The 16,404-nt window shown below is 38.7% G+C and overlaps 1 long non-coding RNA gene across 1 annotated transcript; it reads right to left on the reverse strand.

Moving 5' to 3' along the window:
- Positions 1–7,081: 7,081 nt before the first annotated feature.
- Positions 7,082–8,889, reverse strand: LOC309503806. The gene is made up of 2 exons (XR_014207874.1): positions 8,565–8,889; positions 7,082–8,517 (listed from the first exon to the last, which is right to left on the reverse strand). It is a non-coding gene; the product is annotated as an uncharacterized lncRNA (long non-coding RNA).
- Between the last annotated feature and the right edge of the window lie 7,515 nt (positions 8,890–16,404).

Below are 16,404 nucleotides of genomic sequence, written 5' to 3' on the forward strand. Positions count from 1 at the left end.
TAACACACTTTTGAAAAAGGAGGTGGGAAGTGTGTCAAGAGCGCAGGTTGATGTTTTAAGGTGCTATTCGGTTTCTTCCAAAATTATACCATTAATTTCTTCGAAATCAGACATAGTAACTTTCTGAGGATGTGATCTGATCTGTCTGACCCCAGCGCAACTCAAGGATGTGCTGATCACCTTTCTGATATTATTGATTTTCTCAGAGAAGAAAGAAGCAAACTCACTGCACTTGTTGTCTGAGAGCATTTCACTGGGAATCTGGCTTGGGGGGTTTGTCAGTCTCTCTACAGTAGCAAAAAGAGTGCGTGTGTTGTTTAAATTGCAGTTTATAATGTTTGAGAAGAAAGTCTATCTAGGTTTGCCTAGTTCCACATTGAAAGCATGAAGGTTGTCTTTGTAGATGTTATAATGGACTACAAGTTTTGTCTTCCGCCACATGCACTATTTTTTTTTTTTTTTTTTGCATTGTCTTCTCATATTTTGCACTGCTGTTGAGTTTCTGCAAGGGGCTTTTTGTCTGCCACTCTTCTTCCTGACTTTCACAGGAGCAATACCATCTATTACACTCTGTACTTTTGAGTTAAAGGAGAGAATCAACAGATATGCTTGGTGTTAAGGATATAGCCTTCATAAATTGCCCACTAGTGTTCTCATTTAAGCATCTCTTCTTGACAGACACAGATCTAGCTTCAGTGGCAGGAGAGATCAATATATCAAGGAAAATACAGAAATGATCAGACAGTGCTACATCCTTAATAACAATCGATGAAATGTTTAGACCCTTACTGATAAGTAAATCTAGAGTGTGTCCGCGATTGTGTGTGGGTCCATGTACATGCTGAGTCAGATCAAAAGTTTTTAAAACAGTTTTGAATTATTATCTTTGTGAATGTTAAAATCTCCAGCAATGGCAAAACAGTCAAACTCTGAGGAAAGTGTTGATAAACAAAGGCTGGAGAGTATTTTGGAGGCCTGTAAATAATAAGTAAAAATGCGTGGAGCACCTTTTAACACAATACCCAGAATATTCGAAAGACAGGTAATTCCCAAATGATATTTGCTTACATCGATAGACATCTTTAAAAAGAGCTGCTAGACCCCCACCTCTCTTAACAGCTCTGCAGACACTCATAAAAGTAAAGGAGGGGCTGTTTCATTGAGGACTGTTGCACTGCAGCTGTCTTCTAGCCAGGTTTCATTTAGAAGCATAAAATCCAGGTTGTTTGTGGTTATTGTATGTGGTATATAACCCACAGCAATCTTAGTTTGACATGTAATAGGCACCAGATTAGATTGGTTTGCTGTACGGCTTGGGAAGACCTTAGACTTTCTATCATGTAATATAACAGCAATAGAGAAAGACACAGGGACACTGGGTTCCCGCTTCTTCTGTAAACATTTGAGAAAGTTACTGTTGTCATAGCAGGGACCCAACACATTTCACTGAGAGCTGGTATCAGTTGTTTCTGGTTCACCTCGAGCAGATGGAGGAGGGAGTGGGCCCTCACAGGAGGAGGGCGAGCAGGGCCCGCAGGCTTTGGTGGTCGCCCCCTTTTGGTTGATATCTGGGGGCTCGCAGCAAAAGAGTGGGATAGTTTAGTTCCAGCATACACCAGTTCCTCTAATTTCTCGGAGAAGCTCAGATGCGGGGAAGCTGGAGAGAGGAATAACATGTCTGGTGAGAGAGGCAGTTGCTCTGGTGTTACCGGAGGCTGGGATATGTTGTCCTGGCTGTTTTCCAGAAAGTCATCCTTGGATGCTGAAACTTGGAGCAGTTCTAATCCGTCACAGTCTGTCTGTGGTGAGCTCTGTGGGGAGGGTTCAGCTGAGACTGTGTCCGTGAGCAGAGGCTGTTGTGGCAGCATGCTGTTATCACTGTCCTTGTGTGATATGTCAACCATATCACATAATGTTCATTATTAAACCAAACACTGACAACATGTAAATACCTTTAAAGACATGAATCACGTTTCAGGGGTTTATTTACAGTAGCGCAATCAAAGTGAAGTGACTCACTAGTGAAACAAGGGGACGTCAACAACAGATGCATGCTTTCAGAAACATGTTTTTTCGCCCACAAGATAGTGCTGAAGGCCTTCATGACGAGCACAAAGCAGAGAACAATGACAATATTCACTGTAAGTCACCCAATAAATCTTATCTACTCACCCTCATGCTGTTCCAGCCTGCGTGACTTTCTTTCTTCTATGGAACACAAAAAGATATTTTCTAGATAATGAAATGTGCTGTCAAGCTCTGACAGTTACAAAAAGCATTATAAAAGAAGTCCATATACCATGACTATAATTTACGGAGCCCCTAAAGGGACGTGGTGGTGGAAAAAGATATAGTTCCCCTGAGAAACCTGTGTTCGCTTGCAAAGAACACAATGTTTTCTCGGGGGAACGCAAAACATTGGCAAGAGAACGCAAAACATTGGCAAGAGAACGCAAAACATTGGCAAGAGAACGCAAAAGTATTGGCATTTAATTTTTCCTCCCATCTTATGTTTTTTTTTCCATCACCATGTCCCTTTAGGGGCTCCGTAATACTTCAAGTTTTCTAAAAGCCAAGTTTTCAATGACAGCTTTGTGATAGAAATGTAAGTCTATAATGACTATATTGGTCAAAAGTTTGGAATCTTTTTTTTTTGTTTTTTTTTCTTCTGCTCTCCTAGGCTGTATTTATTCAAAAATGAATTATTTATCAAAAGTGAAATATTACAATTTAAAATAACGGCTTTCTATTTTTTTCTAATTGAGCATCAAATCATCATTATTATAATGATTTCTGAAGGATCACGTGACACTGTGATTTTTAATGATGCTGAAAATTCAAAATTCAAAAGCAGTTATTTTAAATTGTAAAAATAATATACAGTATTACTGTTTTTACTGTACTTTTGCTCAAATAAAAGCAGCTTTGATGAGCAGAAGAGACTTCTTTGAAAAACTTCCTAAACCTTCCTAAACTTTTGAGCTGCTGATTAAAAGACATTGAGCATGAAAATTAAGAGCACATTTGCTTTTGATTATTAATGTAAATGCATTTATATTTTTATATATTATATCTTTCTACAGTGTGATCTACAGTAAGTGTCGAAACAGTTACATAAACCCTATCAGTATTATTCATCTATAATGCAACAGCTGGGAATTCATGAACTCTTTTACACTTTCAACATTCAACTTAAACTCACATCACCAGTCCAGTGGAAACACTCATTGAACATGTTGACATCATTCCTGTCTCTCCATCGGTGGAGGCTTCAGGGATGTGAAGAGACTTGCAGAAAGGACCTGTAATTTGCCACACCAAAATATGACAATACTGTTCTTTTGAAGACTTGTCCTCTCATCTGAGAGGAATGTAAACATGAGGTATTTTCCTGTGAGACTGTTGGAGGATTCGTGACGCCATCCAAGAGTTTCCATCAACAAGACCTCAACCAGTTGACCATCAGCGTCATCGACTCAACACTGATAAAGCTCTGTGTGTGTTTGTGTCTCCATCCAACTGCAAGTACTGAAAAAGAAGTGTGCTTGTACTGAATGTGCACTTACTTCAAACCTAAAAGGTATATTTGATGACACTTTATTTTTAGTGTCCTTGTTACATGTACTTACTGTAGTAATAACAGTAAATTTTGCATAATTACATGCAACTAAACCTAGACGGTTACACTTTATTTTCAGGTGTCAATGTTTGTCAGTACATTCGGCAGTAACTTTAACCATATGTCAAAGACAAACAAAGTTAAAACTAAATAAAACTACATATTTTCTGTAAATTTACTCCATATAGTGTGCATATGATGACTAAAGAACAATGTCTTGAATGTTCAATAGCTTTTTTGTGTCTTTATGCAACTATCAAAAACAACCCCACCCTGAGACATTCACTGAAGGAAAAAACCATGACAACTAGCCCTAGTTTTCCCTATACTGAATCATATGCAAAGGTGCACCCTTACAGAAAGTGTTATGCTAGCTACGCCCATGTTTTAGTAACAGTATCAGATGTTGTCATCATCATAATAGTGTCTAAAATACCCAGGGCTTCATTATGATGGTTTACTGATGCCATGCTTTATTTGTAAAGCAATAAAGCCTCATCAAAGGGCTGATTCCTCAGATCCCGATGTCAGCCCGCAGGTGATCCCACAGCACAGATGTAAACACAGATTTGACCTGCGCTGCATTTAAATGCCCTCATGCTGAAGTCATTAGCATTGCTGGAAGTCACTGGTGTCCCACGCGCACTTCAGCAAATACAGCACGATGCTCAAATAACAACGTTAAAAAAGAGGTTTAGTTCAAATAAACATTTCTTTTTAATATCTTTAGCTCTTTCATATTGCGTAACTCATTTTTGAGGCAGAATCTGAGTCCAAATATGTCGGCTGTTTTCCAGTAGAAAGGCACAACACCAAATGGCTCATTCTCAGGAAACTGTGCCATTTGTGGAGCATCGTGTGTCTCCATGACTTATGAACGTACTTCACTGAGACAAGAAGGTTGAGGATCCTAATGCAGTTTATTTATGGGCAATCCAAACACGTAATCCAACGTACAGGCAAGGTCAAACACACACAGCGCTTTATAAATAAAGTTGACTTTCCGTCTTGACTTGTATGCATATTCTGTGTGTGTGTGTGTGTGTGTGTGTGTGTGTGTATATACTGTACATATATATCTGTGTGCAGTTTGACGTGCATGTGGATAATCATTTCATGTTTGTGTGTAGAGCTACTATGCAAAAACAAAATTTTTGTAAGAGTTAAAATAGTTTTGCAAGAGATGTCTGATGTCTTGCATGTTGTGTGCGTGTTTTGTGGTTTTGTGTGTAGAGTTTCAAGAAATTGAGCCATAGTTTCAGAAACTGTGTATAAGCAATTTTAAAAAACTGTAATACTCAGGGCATCATCATGATAGTTCACTGACGTCATGCTTTATTTGTAATGCAATAAAGCTTTATCACAAGGCTCTTTACTCAGATCATAATGTCAGCCTGAATGTAAAAGGTCAGCAAAATATCCCAGTGCAGAGGAAGGTTTTTTTCTCCCAAAGAAAGAAGTGATTCTGAACTGCTGAATTGAGTCATTAGCAATTCCAGTCTCACTTTACATAACTAACAATGTATCTAATTTGCATAATGCCCGCCTAAGGTCTTCATTGCCTGCTGGTGAATGTCTTTGACCCTCAAACTCTGCCCAGAGGAAACAGGTATTGTTCAGTGGTTGCTTTTCCTAAGCTCAGGAGACTTAGTTGTGATTCTCATGCATCTCTCATTGCTGTATTTATAGCATTTCAGATGCTTCTCCTATCATTTCTTAGGAGAAATAAAAGTAGACACAACTAAGACACAAGAAAGTGTTGAGAGAAAGGAGTCCAAAATGAGAATGGGCTGAAACAGAAACATGGGGATCACTGTATTGTCTTGCAGAGGTTGCTCTTTTTTAATAATCATCATTTTTTTATGCCATTGGGGTGTTTCACCTTTAATGGACAGTATTCATTCAATAATGGTATTGATTCAAATACATTTCAGAATATTAAGGGTTACTAGTTTAAATTAATCTTCAATGCTCAGAATTGTATATGCAGCACATTTTCCAAACACACTAGAAAGGAATTAGATAAGTAAGATTTAGTATAAGAAATACTAATATATTATAATATTATCAAACGTAACAGTGGTGTACTAGTACCCCATTGTTGTTGCATAACCTTTTTTTTTTTTTTGCATTGGAAATTGTCTTGTACAACCCATTCTGCATGCATGTAAATATAGGCCATGACTTTCTCTATCAAATCATTGACAATAAACGACTTCAAATATGACAATGCATATATTGTGTTTGACTGAAATGATGGATGAATGGAAAAAATCTCACATTTTTCTGCTAGACATATATTCGGTTACATTAACATCAAATGGAGACTTTTGCTTGAGTCACTTCTCACTTTTCTCTTGAGACAGAAACAAAAATAAACCTTGAACTCTGTCACAACAGTCTCCTTTAAAGTTTAGAAGAGACCTCAACATCACACACTGTGCTCAGATGTTTCTCCTAAACTAAAGACCCCGGTGGTCTCATATTTGTCTCCTCCAAAGTTTCAGACAAGATCTCAACAACATCACACACATTTGCTCAGATTTGAAGAAGCTTTAAAGTTTTTTTTTTTTAATAAAGTTTACAAGAGACCACAACAACTTTACAAATTGTGCACCAAGTCAAGTACTTAAAATGCAACAAAGTAAAAAACAATCCATAAATTCAGAGCTTAAGCCTATAGTAAGAGTGAAGTTATGCAGAAATAAGGTTGATGTTAATTGCTGACACACAATAGTTATACATATTATATGGTAGCAATGTTTGAGTTTATACTGAGACATTTGATTTGTAAAGTTGTTGAATTTTAAAGGAGAGAAATGTGAGACCACGCGAGTGTTTAGTTCAGGAGAAAACTCTGAGCACAGTGTGATGCTGCTGAGATCTTTCCGTATTATTTAAAGGAGACAAATGTGAGAGACCATTTCATGTGAAAAATACATGTAAAAAAAGAATTAAAAAAATAAAAGAATTGCATTGTCACACGTCAAGGTAAACCATTCAACAAATTATTTCTTTTTTTGATAAAGTATATAAAAAACAATTTTCTTCACTCAATGCTATACGTTTCAGGAAACATACGTTTATGAATAAACACAAACCACCAAACAACCTACTGAGTTCTTGCAAAATTTGGTTACCCAGATAGCATAGCCTGGCTAACGTCAGACCTCTTTCTCATTGAGACTTGGTCTGGGAACCACATGTTAATTTTCTCGTATTTGAGGCGTGGTTTACGAATGCCCAGAGCCGTTTATTGGGCGCTATGAATGTCTATCAACTGCGCCTGTACGTAGCTCATAGCCAATCGTTTCAATTATACCAGATGACGTATGTAGAGCGACAGAAATTCGACGAGGAAGAAGACGATGGGTCAGAGATTTATATGTACATGATGGCGTTCAGCGACTATTGCCGTTTGTGCAAGATCGAAAGGTAACTTCGCGTCTGATGCCATGTTGGATCCATAGATATAAACAAACTGCTTCGGTGTGTCGCATAGACGTCGTCATCGTCTTGCTGCTCCCTCCCCGTTCTGTGATTGGTCCCCTCGCTGAGGCGAAAATCTGGTCCATGGAATCCAGGCTGCCTAGCAGCGTGAATAAAATTGCTACAGATAGCATGTAACCATTGAAACAATGTTGAGTCAGTGTTGATGCGTCGACGCTGATTACATTGAAATGACATTACAAAGTGATGTTGCTTTAGCGTCACTCTTGCACCCTCGGTTAATATTGAAATAATGTTCAGATTTCAACCACAAATCAATGGTGTTAATATTGCTTCAACATTACAAAGTGATGTTGTTTCAACGTCACTTTTGCACCCTCAGTTAATGTTGAAATAATATTGAGATTTCAACCAAAAATCAACGGTAATAGTATTGATTCAGCATTACAAAGTCATATTTTATCAACATCACTTTTGCACCCTCAGTTAATGTTGAAACTGTTGAACAAAAAATCAATGATAATATTGTTGAATCAACGTTACACTATGAGGTTGAATCTACATCACTGCTGTTGAATCAACTCTGAAATTAACAGAAATAATCTTTGGAAATATGGTTTGATCAATGTTACAATGTGATGTTGATTCTAAGTACATTTTGTTGAAACACTGAAAATACAACTGAAAAGGAATGTCAAACAATGTTGTCTGATGTACCAAGTTAATGTTGAAACAACATTAATATTTCAACTACACTTCAATCGTGCATCAACAAATTCCTGACCATTTAAAAATTTGGCGAAAACCTTTTAAAATATAAATGACACCTTTCCAGCAGTTGAGTCAATGTATTTTATTCAATCAATCAATGACAAAAATATATTAAAAGATCATTCTTTAAAAGAACCGTATGTAAGAAATGTATTTCAATTAATCATAAAATGGCCCTGATATGTCACTAGACATTAAGAAATCATGTTCATTTCAAATACTTATATCACTGACAACAGTAGTCCGGCCAGGATATTGTCATTTAAAAGTGAAGTTGCAGCCCTCAACTGATGTTGATGTTGTCATGTTGTGTTTTGGCCTGATGCTCCACCCTCCACCTATCTACCAATCACGAAGTCAGTAGTGTTTCGGCATCCGGGTTGCCAGCTCTGCTCTAGTTACCACAGCTGCAGCTACAAACGTGTCAGATAAAAAATGTCTAACGTTACGAAACCTAAAAGACCTCGTTATGAATCCGAAATACGTCGTGACAAAGTCCGAAATAACTTACTTCGTCACTTGCCATTGGAAGCTCCTATAGCAGCCGACGTTCCTGCTGGATCCTGCAGCCTAACTGACAACCTCGAGTCAGGGGGGAGGGGGAGGGGATACACCGCTCTACAGTAATTTGAAAGTGATTGCAGTACCAGTTTTGGCCACAATCTTACATACGGTTCCTTTAAAAAAAAAGAAAGGGGGAGAAATAGGACAAAAGCATTTCAACCTTTAAAAATAAAATTGGCTTCAGAAGTCTGATGTCATTACTACAGGTGGTCCAAACAGTTCAGGTTTTTATATAAATCTGTCTAACATCAGACTACTGCCTCTTTTCCTTTGGGTTGTTACTCAAAGCATGATGTTACTCAAGAACGAGTCAATTCAGTTGCCACATTCAAGAATGTTAATATACGATTCACTTTAAAAAAAAGTCACTGAACACAAAATATTCTAACTACGATTGTAGTATTGTTCAAATCTGTTAATTTAATTTCTTTTCTAAAATCTATTAATGCTTCAATATCAAAAGAAAGCACTATGGCAGGGATGTCCGATTTTGGCCCCGTTTACGTACATGGTTATTTTGAAAAACGGTGACATTTCCTTTCGGTTGTGCCCTTCGTTTACACGCAAACGGAGAATTCGCTTCTGAAAACGATTCTTTCAAAAAACTTCGGCCAGAGTGGAGAGTTTGGATAACTCTGTTTGCACGTTTGCATGTAAACTGAGAAAAACTGAGTTTTAGGCAGTCGACGTCACAGTATATGACAGAACTTGCACTGCGTCAAAGGTCTGACCTATATTTTCGGGATTCTGATTGGCTAACATGGGCTTGAGCTTCTCGTTACACTGCCACCTACAGGCAGTGGCGTAGGCAGAAATTGTATTTTGGGCGGGCCATTGAAAAAGTGAGTGGGCCTATAGTTTTTCCTAGAAAAAATATGACTTAAATAATAATTTAACCTTAGAGAGTAGAACAAATAATAGACAAACTGCAAAAACAGTTACACCTTTATTTTGCAATATTCGGCAAAGGCAATAACAAAACACTGTCTAATCATCATGTTCAACAGAGCTCAATAAAGGCTGGACAAACCACCAGCATAACCTGTCTATTTTATTAAGGTTAGTCAGCAGTGCAGACAGTTCACCCGAAAATAAAGTAGGCTAAAAGTAAAAGAAATTCAAATAATAAAAACTCTCAGCAGAGCACGGTTTGAAATAAATAGCAACACACTCCCTAATTTCTGTTAAATCAACCATATACAATGCAATCAGCCTGGTGGAAATTAAGCTTTTGTGCCAAAAACATAAATAGCAACACATTTAAACAATGTAGCCTATAAGGGCATACAGCTATACACAACACACCACAAAGTTAAATCACTTCACGGGCAAAAAATAAGGAATTTAGTTCATCAACAGGGCTTACCTTTGTTGTTTTCATTCTACAAAACAAGACGCAAGCGCCTGGGTTTAGTGTTAAAAACAGAAATTATCTCATCATAGTCCAAAGAGTCACAGAGTTCTTTTTCAAAGGACAAAAGGCACAGGTTGTTGAGGCGGGTAGCCTAGTACTCATGGATGCTCTGAGGTCCGTTTTTATCCTACCTGCAGTGGAGAACAGTCTCTCAACACTACAAGATGTCATGGGAAGGGTGATGATGACTTGAAGTAGTTTGTTGAGGTTTGGAAATATGTCAGGAGCACAAATGTGATGTCCAATACTTCCATGAGGGACGGAAATTCCAGGCTATTGGCTACTTTCCGACGCAGTTGCTCAATGAATACTGTTAGTTCAGCATCCTCAACCGATATATGAAAGTGATCACACGGGGCCCGCAGAGAATCCTTCTCTGCAAAAGTCTTAGACTGTGGGAGAAAAGTTGCTGCTCCCCTCATTATTCCATACTGATCCTCTTGGAAACGATTGTCCAGCTCTGTCAGCTGTCTGTCAAGGATGTCGTTCCATATGTGTCTTAGGTCATCATCATTTCTCACACTTGTTGCTTTCCCCAAACTAGTTGTGACCACTGATCCTGCAAGCCTTGCCGGGACTTTTCTCACTCTGGTCCCAGATGTGATGTCCCAGCTCGTGATTTCATTTTTCTGCATCAACTCTTCTGTTAGCTTCATTACTTGCTCAAAATCACACACTGAATTGTTTCTAAACCGAGCAAAGCTCTCTTTTAGTCCCTCAATTAGGTCGATGCACTCAGGAACTGACAATGTTGGGCTTTGTAAACCTTGTGTGGCAAAATCGCTCGTCTGAAATAATTTTCCAAATGTGATGAGTAAAAATAAGAACTTTTTTGTTTGTATTTGTTGCAGCAGGGACTGCGCCTCAACCTTCGATTGGCCGCTGCTTTCCGCATACTCAGCAAGCACTTCTAATATTACGTCGAGTAACGTCAGTACTTTGCTCACTGCTCCGGATTTGGAGCTCCAGCGCGTGTCTGTGGATCGCTCAAGTTCCAAGCACCGGCGTCCTGGATGAAGCTCCTTTTGCGCTGCCACAAACTTTGCGTGTCTGCTGCTGCCTGTCATGAAATGTGAATATTGTTGAGTGTATCAAAAAATGTGCTGACGTGCCCTGCTGGACAGAGTACCAGATTCAATCGGTGAGAATTGCAGTGGACATACAACGCTTGAGGAAAAGTTCGTTTCAAAATCACATGCACACCTCCCTTGTTTCCTGACATAACAGAGGCACCGTCGAAACCGAAGCCAACGCACAGAGATGGGTCAAGTTGCAGTGGTTCAATCACCTGTAATATCTTTTCTGAAATACCACTTGCGCTCAGATCACTTGTGTCCATGAACCCGATTGCCCGTTCTTTTATTTTCCCTGCGTGAACATATCTCACACAAACAGCCACCAGTTCACGTTTTGACTCATCCTTATATTCATCTGCCATAAGAGCATAATAGGTGCCCGGTGTTTCACAGACTTCTGCTTTGATTTTACGCAACAGCAAGGAGGCTGCGGACTCCAGCAGCTCATTTTGTATATCTGGGCTCATCAATGTTCCGTTTCTGGGCAGCTGCTCTAGACGATTTCGTATTTGCACATGAACTTGAACAGTTCTATAAAGTTTCCTTTATTGAGAGCATCTTCATTTTCCCTGTGTCCACGTAGGGGGATGTCCTGCTTGGCACAAAACAGCACAATGTCTAAAACAACTTTTAGATGGTCCCGATTCCTTTCAATAAATGAATAGTCCATGGCATCACGGTTCATTTGATTTAACACATTTCCCCGGCCTGCAGTTTGGTTGGCCCTGTAGCCTTGAAATTTATCCAGTGAAACGGAGTGGGGTTTGCTCATCTGGTGTTTTTCCCATGTTCCAGTCCAAAAACCCCTCTCTTGCAAATGGCCTGTCAGCACCGCTGGGAAAATGTCTGCACATTTTACAGAAAATCGCGTCCTTAATTACACTGTACTCCAACCAAGAAAACTGTCCATACCACTTTGATGAGAAGCTCCTTAATTTTCCATTCTTGACAGTGCAGGGAAATACCTTCAGATTGGGTTGTGAAGGTGGTTCATCAATTGCAGTTAGATCGGCGGGTAAACCCACGTCAGGCTGACCGGGAGAGATCACTGGCACTGCCGCCAGGGAGCAAGCGGCGGCCGCCACCAGCGCCTGACTAGCCTTCTTGTGAGTTAATGAGTCTGAAGAACTGGGCTGGGTGGACTCGGCAGATGAAGGCAGTGGCGTGTCTTCTTCCTCAACTCTTTAAAAAAAACAAAAAAACATTAAAGAAGCTTGTTTAGCCATTATTGTGGCGATGTTAATACATTGGCTAAAGGCCGCCAGAGCCCGCCGCTCAGAGAGTCTTCCTGTCGCCCTAGCAACCATAACAACCAATTAGGCCTACGTTCCGGAGGGAGGCTTTCTACAACTTGCTTCAACAATTCCATTTTATTCGGAAATGAATAAATAAATCAGGTTTATATTAATATATTTTCTTAAATACATTTGAATAATAAAAATAAACTAAAAATGTATTTTGATCAAACTTGCCTGGGCGGGCCAGTGAGTAATGAGGGCGGGCCAGTGCCGCCCTGGCCCATTACTGGCTACGCGCCTGCCTACAGGTTTGGCATGCTCTTGACGGCATATACACGGGTTTGTGTAAACGAACACTTTTCTGAAAACGGAGAGGGCGAAATGTCTGTTTATGAAAATAACCGGCCACGTGTAAACATAGCCTTTATCTCCAGCCCTAATTAAGCACACCTGAGGCAGCTAATCAAGCCAATCAAGCTAATTAAGCTAATCAAGGTCATTAGGATCAATGAACACTTCCAGGCTGGTGTTGGAGCTAAACTCTTCAATAAGAGGAACAAACACCTGTGAGCTATAGCCATTAACTATATCTCAGTTCATTTTCTGTGAAACTACATAGCATTCAAGTAACAAGTTTATCTTGTAGAATAAAAGAACTTAGTTTTTTTCAATGAACATTTCTTTAAAGGGATGGTTCAGCTCAAAAAAAATAATTTCTGTCATCATTTACTCACCCTCAAGTTGTTCCAAACCTGTATGAGTTTCTTTCTTCTGTCGAACACAAAAGAAGATATTTTAAAGAATGTTGGTAACCAGAAAGTTGACGGTGGCTGTTGATAACCTGTCTGGTTACCAACAATCTTCACTCTCATCTTTTGTGTTCAACAGAACATTGTTTGAGCATTTCAGGCTGAACTATCTCTCTGAAGCTGCAGATTCACCTTATGTAGACCTTAATTTCTTTAAATATCACAAAATAGCCATGTCAGTCACTTTCTTAATAAACAAGATGTTTTTGTTATTGTGTTTCAGTGGAAACAAGCTAAACTGAATGGAAATCAGTTACATTTCTCAAATTGAATACATATTCAGGAATATGAATGATTACCTGATTAAGCAGTGATAAGGCACAGGTCAGGTGATTATGCTTTCGACAACAACTATAATCAAGCATTATCAAGAGGGTGCTTCTCTCTCTTTTTATTGTCCATCTTCATCTACCTTCAGTCCTAAAGGAGCAATGTGCTCTGCATGCAAGCTATGTTTGCAGTGTAACATTCTTACTCATGTTCACGTCTCCTGCACTTCAAGAAATCTGTTAAATGACGTTATAGAACTTTAGTCAGGAAATTACTAATAAACTTTACTAAAGCAAGATGCATTTTTTAAGAATGTAGAAAAATAGATGCTTTATTCAAACAGTTAATAACTTTTTAATGTATCTAATTACAGTGAGTAACAATACAAATCATACGCAAATAAGCACGCAAAACAAAGGAACAGAGAAATAAGGGAGATGCACCATTTGAAACTGTGCTAGAGAAGTCATGTAAGTATGTCAGGTGCTTTAACAAACAACACTTTTGTATAGGATGTGCCTATGTTTTCTCTCTAATGAGGAAGCATTAGACTACTGAGAAGTGCGCATGCAAAACCAAAATGGGCGTTTACCAATCAGTGGCCAATTTCAAACTACAATAAATGTTTTTCAACCATTTTTCAACAGACTTGCTAAACCACCCCACCCCTAAACCAAGCCCCCAGTGGATCAGAACAAATCAGGTAAAGCGGTTGAAAACGCCCCACTGATAGAGAAACACCCACTAGTGTTCTGCAGAGATACATGCCTGAATGATCTTGTGCTCATAAACTACAAATCACTGTTAGTTCAATGTCACTGTCTCAACCCATGTGTGCTGTTGGCTTTCATCAAAATTTCAATGCTGATCCAACACACTTTAAACACTGAAATGTCAATCTCAACCAAAACTATGGTTTGGATCAAAACTCAACATTGTATCAATGTCCCCATGCTACCTGTGCGATTTATTTCAACACTTTACTTACTTTGAAAATTAATGTATGTTAGTGGATTTAGTAACAATAAATAAAATGCAAGTAAAAAGCATGCTAAAAACAGAAATACATTATATGCACCATTGTTTGAAACTCAGAGAGTTCATGCATGTCAAACACACAAGACTTCCGTATAGGACGTAGGGCCTACCTTGTGTTTTCTCTCTAATAAGGAAGCATCAATTAACTACTGAGAATCCCACATGCAAAACCAAAATGGGCGTATACCAATTAGTGCCAACTTTCAAACTACAATTGGTGTTTTTCAACCATTTTTCAAAAGACTTGCTAAAATCATGAGGGCCCACCCCTAAACCAAACCCCCCCCCCCAGTGTATTAGAGCAAATGAGGTAACACCATTGAAAGTGCCCATCATGAACTGAAACGCCCCACTGATTGGGAAACACCCAGTAGTGTTTTGCACAGATACATGCCTGCAAGATCTTATGCTCATAAACTAAGACTCACTGTTAGTTCAGTGTCACTGTCTTCACCCATGTGTGCTGTTCCCTTTCATCAAAATTTCAATGCTGATAGGTCAACCAAAGTGATGGTTTGGATCAAAACTCAACATTGAATCAATGTTACCATGCTGTCTGGGTACAGATCTGTAAAAATTTCAGACCCCATAAATAAATGAATTAGACAATAAAACGGACAATACGATATTTATTTTGAACTCTCGGGCTTGACAATCAACATTTTCTAAAGGCTGAGCACATATTTTTTAGGCCCTATTTAGTATGGAAAGAGCCGGAGCTTGTATTATAGTTGTGAACACTGCAACTACGGCAACATTTGTTCTTCTGAAACTCTTCAACATTCCTGCTGCTCTTCCCTCCCTGCATTTTCCCCAAGTTTGATTCCTAAGACTTATTTGTTGGCACATACGTTTCTTAGAAAAAATACTGCAAAAAAAAAACAAAAAAAACCCTTGCTTTGGTTTGCAGCTCAGAAATCTTGCCATAATTTTATTGCCAGATTTCAATCAAGCCAATCGAATGGTATTTCCTGCATTTGGAAAGAACGTTCACTGACTAGATCTAGATTGTCTAGATCTCTTTTTCTTCGAAGCCTGTCTACAATTGTGTGGACTGTTTGCTTTTTACAGCTTTTAAAAGCAACACAAAAGTGCAGTTTGAATATAAATAAAATGTTGCATGATTCTTAATAATGAACTGGCCCAACTTACCCCGAAGCATCTGGCTCAACTTACTCCATTTATTAGTTGCTAACCTTTATCGTGTTGAGCATCTCAGCCAGCCCAATACCAATACTTCCTTATCTAAATAACTTAAGCTTAAAGATTAAAACAAACTAAGTTCTCTCTTTGACCTACACACACACACACACACACACACACACACACACACACACACACACAGACACGCGCTCTTTGTGTGACAAGGCGTAAATTCTACACAGATGTAAATGTTGTCACCATATGTGGTTGAAATACTAACACATATTGCTCATCAAATAGACATGTGGGCTTTAGTGGCTCTTCTGTAGAATGCAAAACACAGTTTGCTTGTTGAGTTTATGTATGGGATAGTATTTAGTGGGTCTCAGTGAATGCACTTTTTGTATATGGTGTAATTTGCTCCTTAAAAGTTGCTTCCACATTATTTATAGCATCATTCCTTTGTTTCTGTTGGCTCTTTTTCTTCCTCCTTTTAAATCTGTCTGACATCGACTGATTGAGTAACACCATAGCAACAAACAAAGAGCAACCCCACAATTCCCTACTGTGCCATGTGAGTAACCACTAAACATCAATGTGTTTAAAAAAAGCATGTTTTCAAATAAAACCCAATTTAGCCTGACACGAATGAACTCGGATTGAATAAAACGTTTTTGTTGTAATTTTGTCATTTAAATTTTAAAAGTGTAATTTTTTTAATTTTTCCTGTTTAAGCATCAGTACAAACTCTGTTTGGGGGCGGGACTATCTGTTTGAGCAGCCAATGGAAGACAGGGGAGTGTTCAAGAATCTTGTGTGATTGGTTAAGATTCCAGTTTTAAAATAACCTGTATTTTGACAATTCCATTGAAACAGACATTTCAGCTCTAAAAAACTCAATCCCACAAACAACAGTAAAATGATCAGTAGTCCCAAAGCTTGTTAAAACTGACATGCAACACTTTTTAGGCACCTGTGGTGTAAATTCTGTCAAATCTTTCAACAGAGTTGC

Source organism: Leuciscus leuciscus, assembly GCF_965113295.1.
Source record: "Leuciscus leuciscus genome assembly, chromosome: 7".
Taxonomy (NCBI): domain Eukaryota; kingdom Metazoa; phylum Chordata; class Actinopteri; order Cypriniformes; family Leuciscidae; genus Leuciscus; species Leuciscus leuciscus.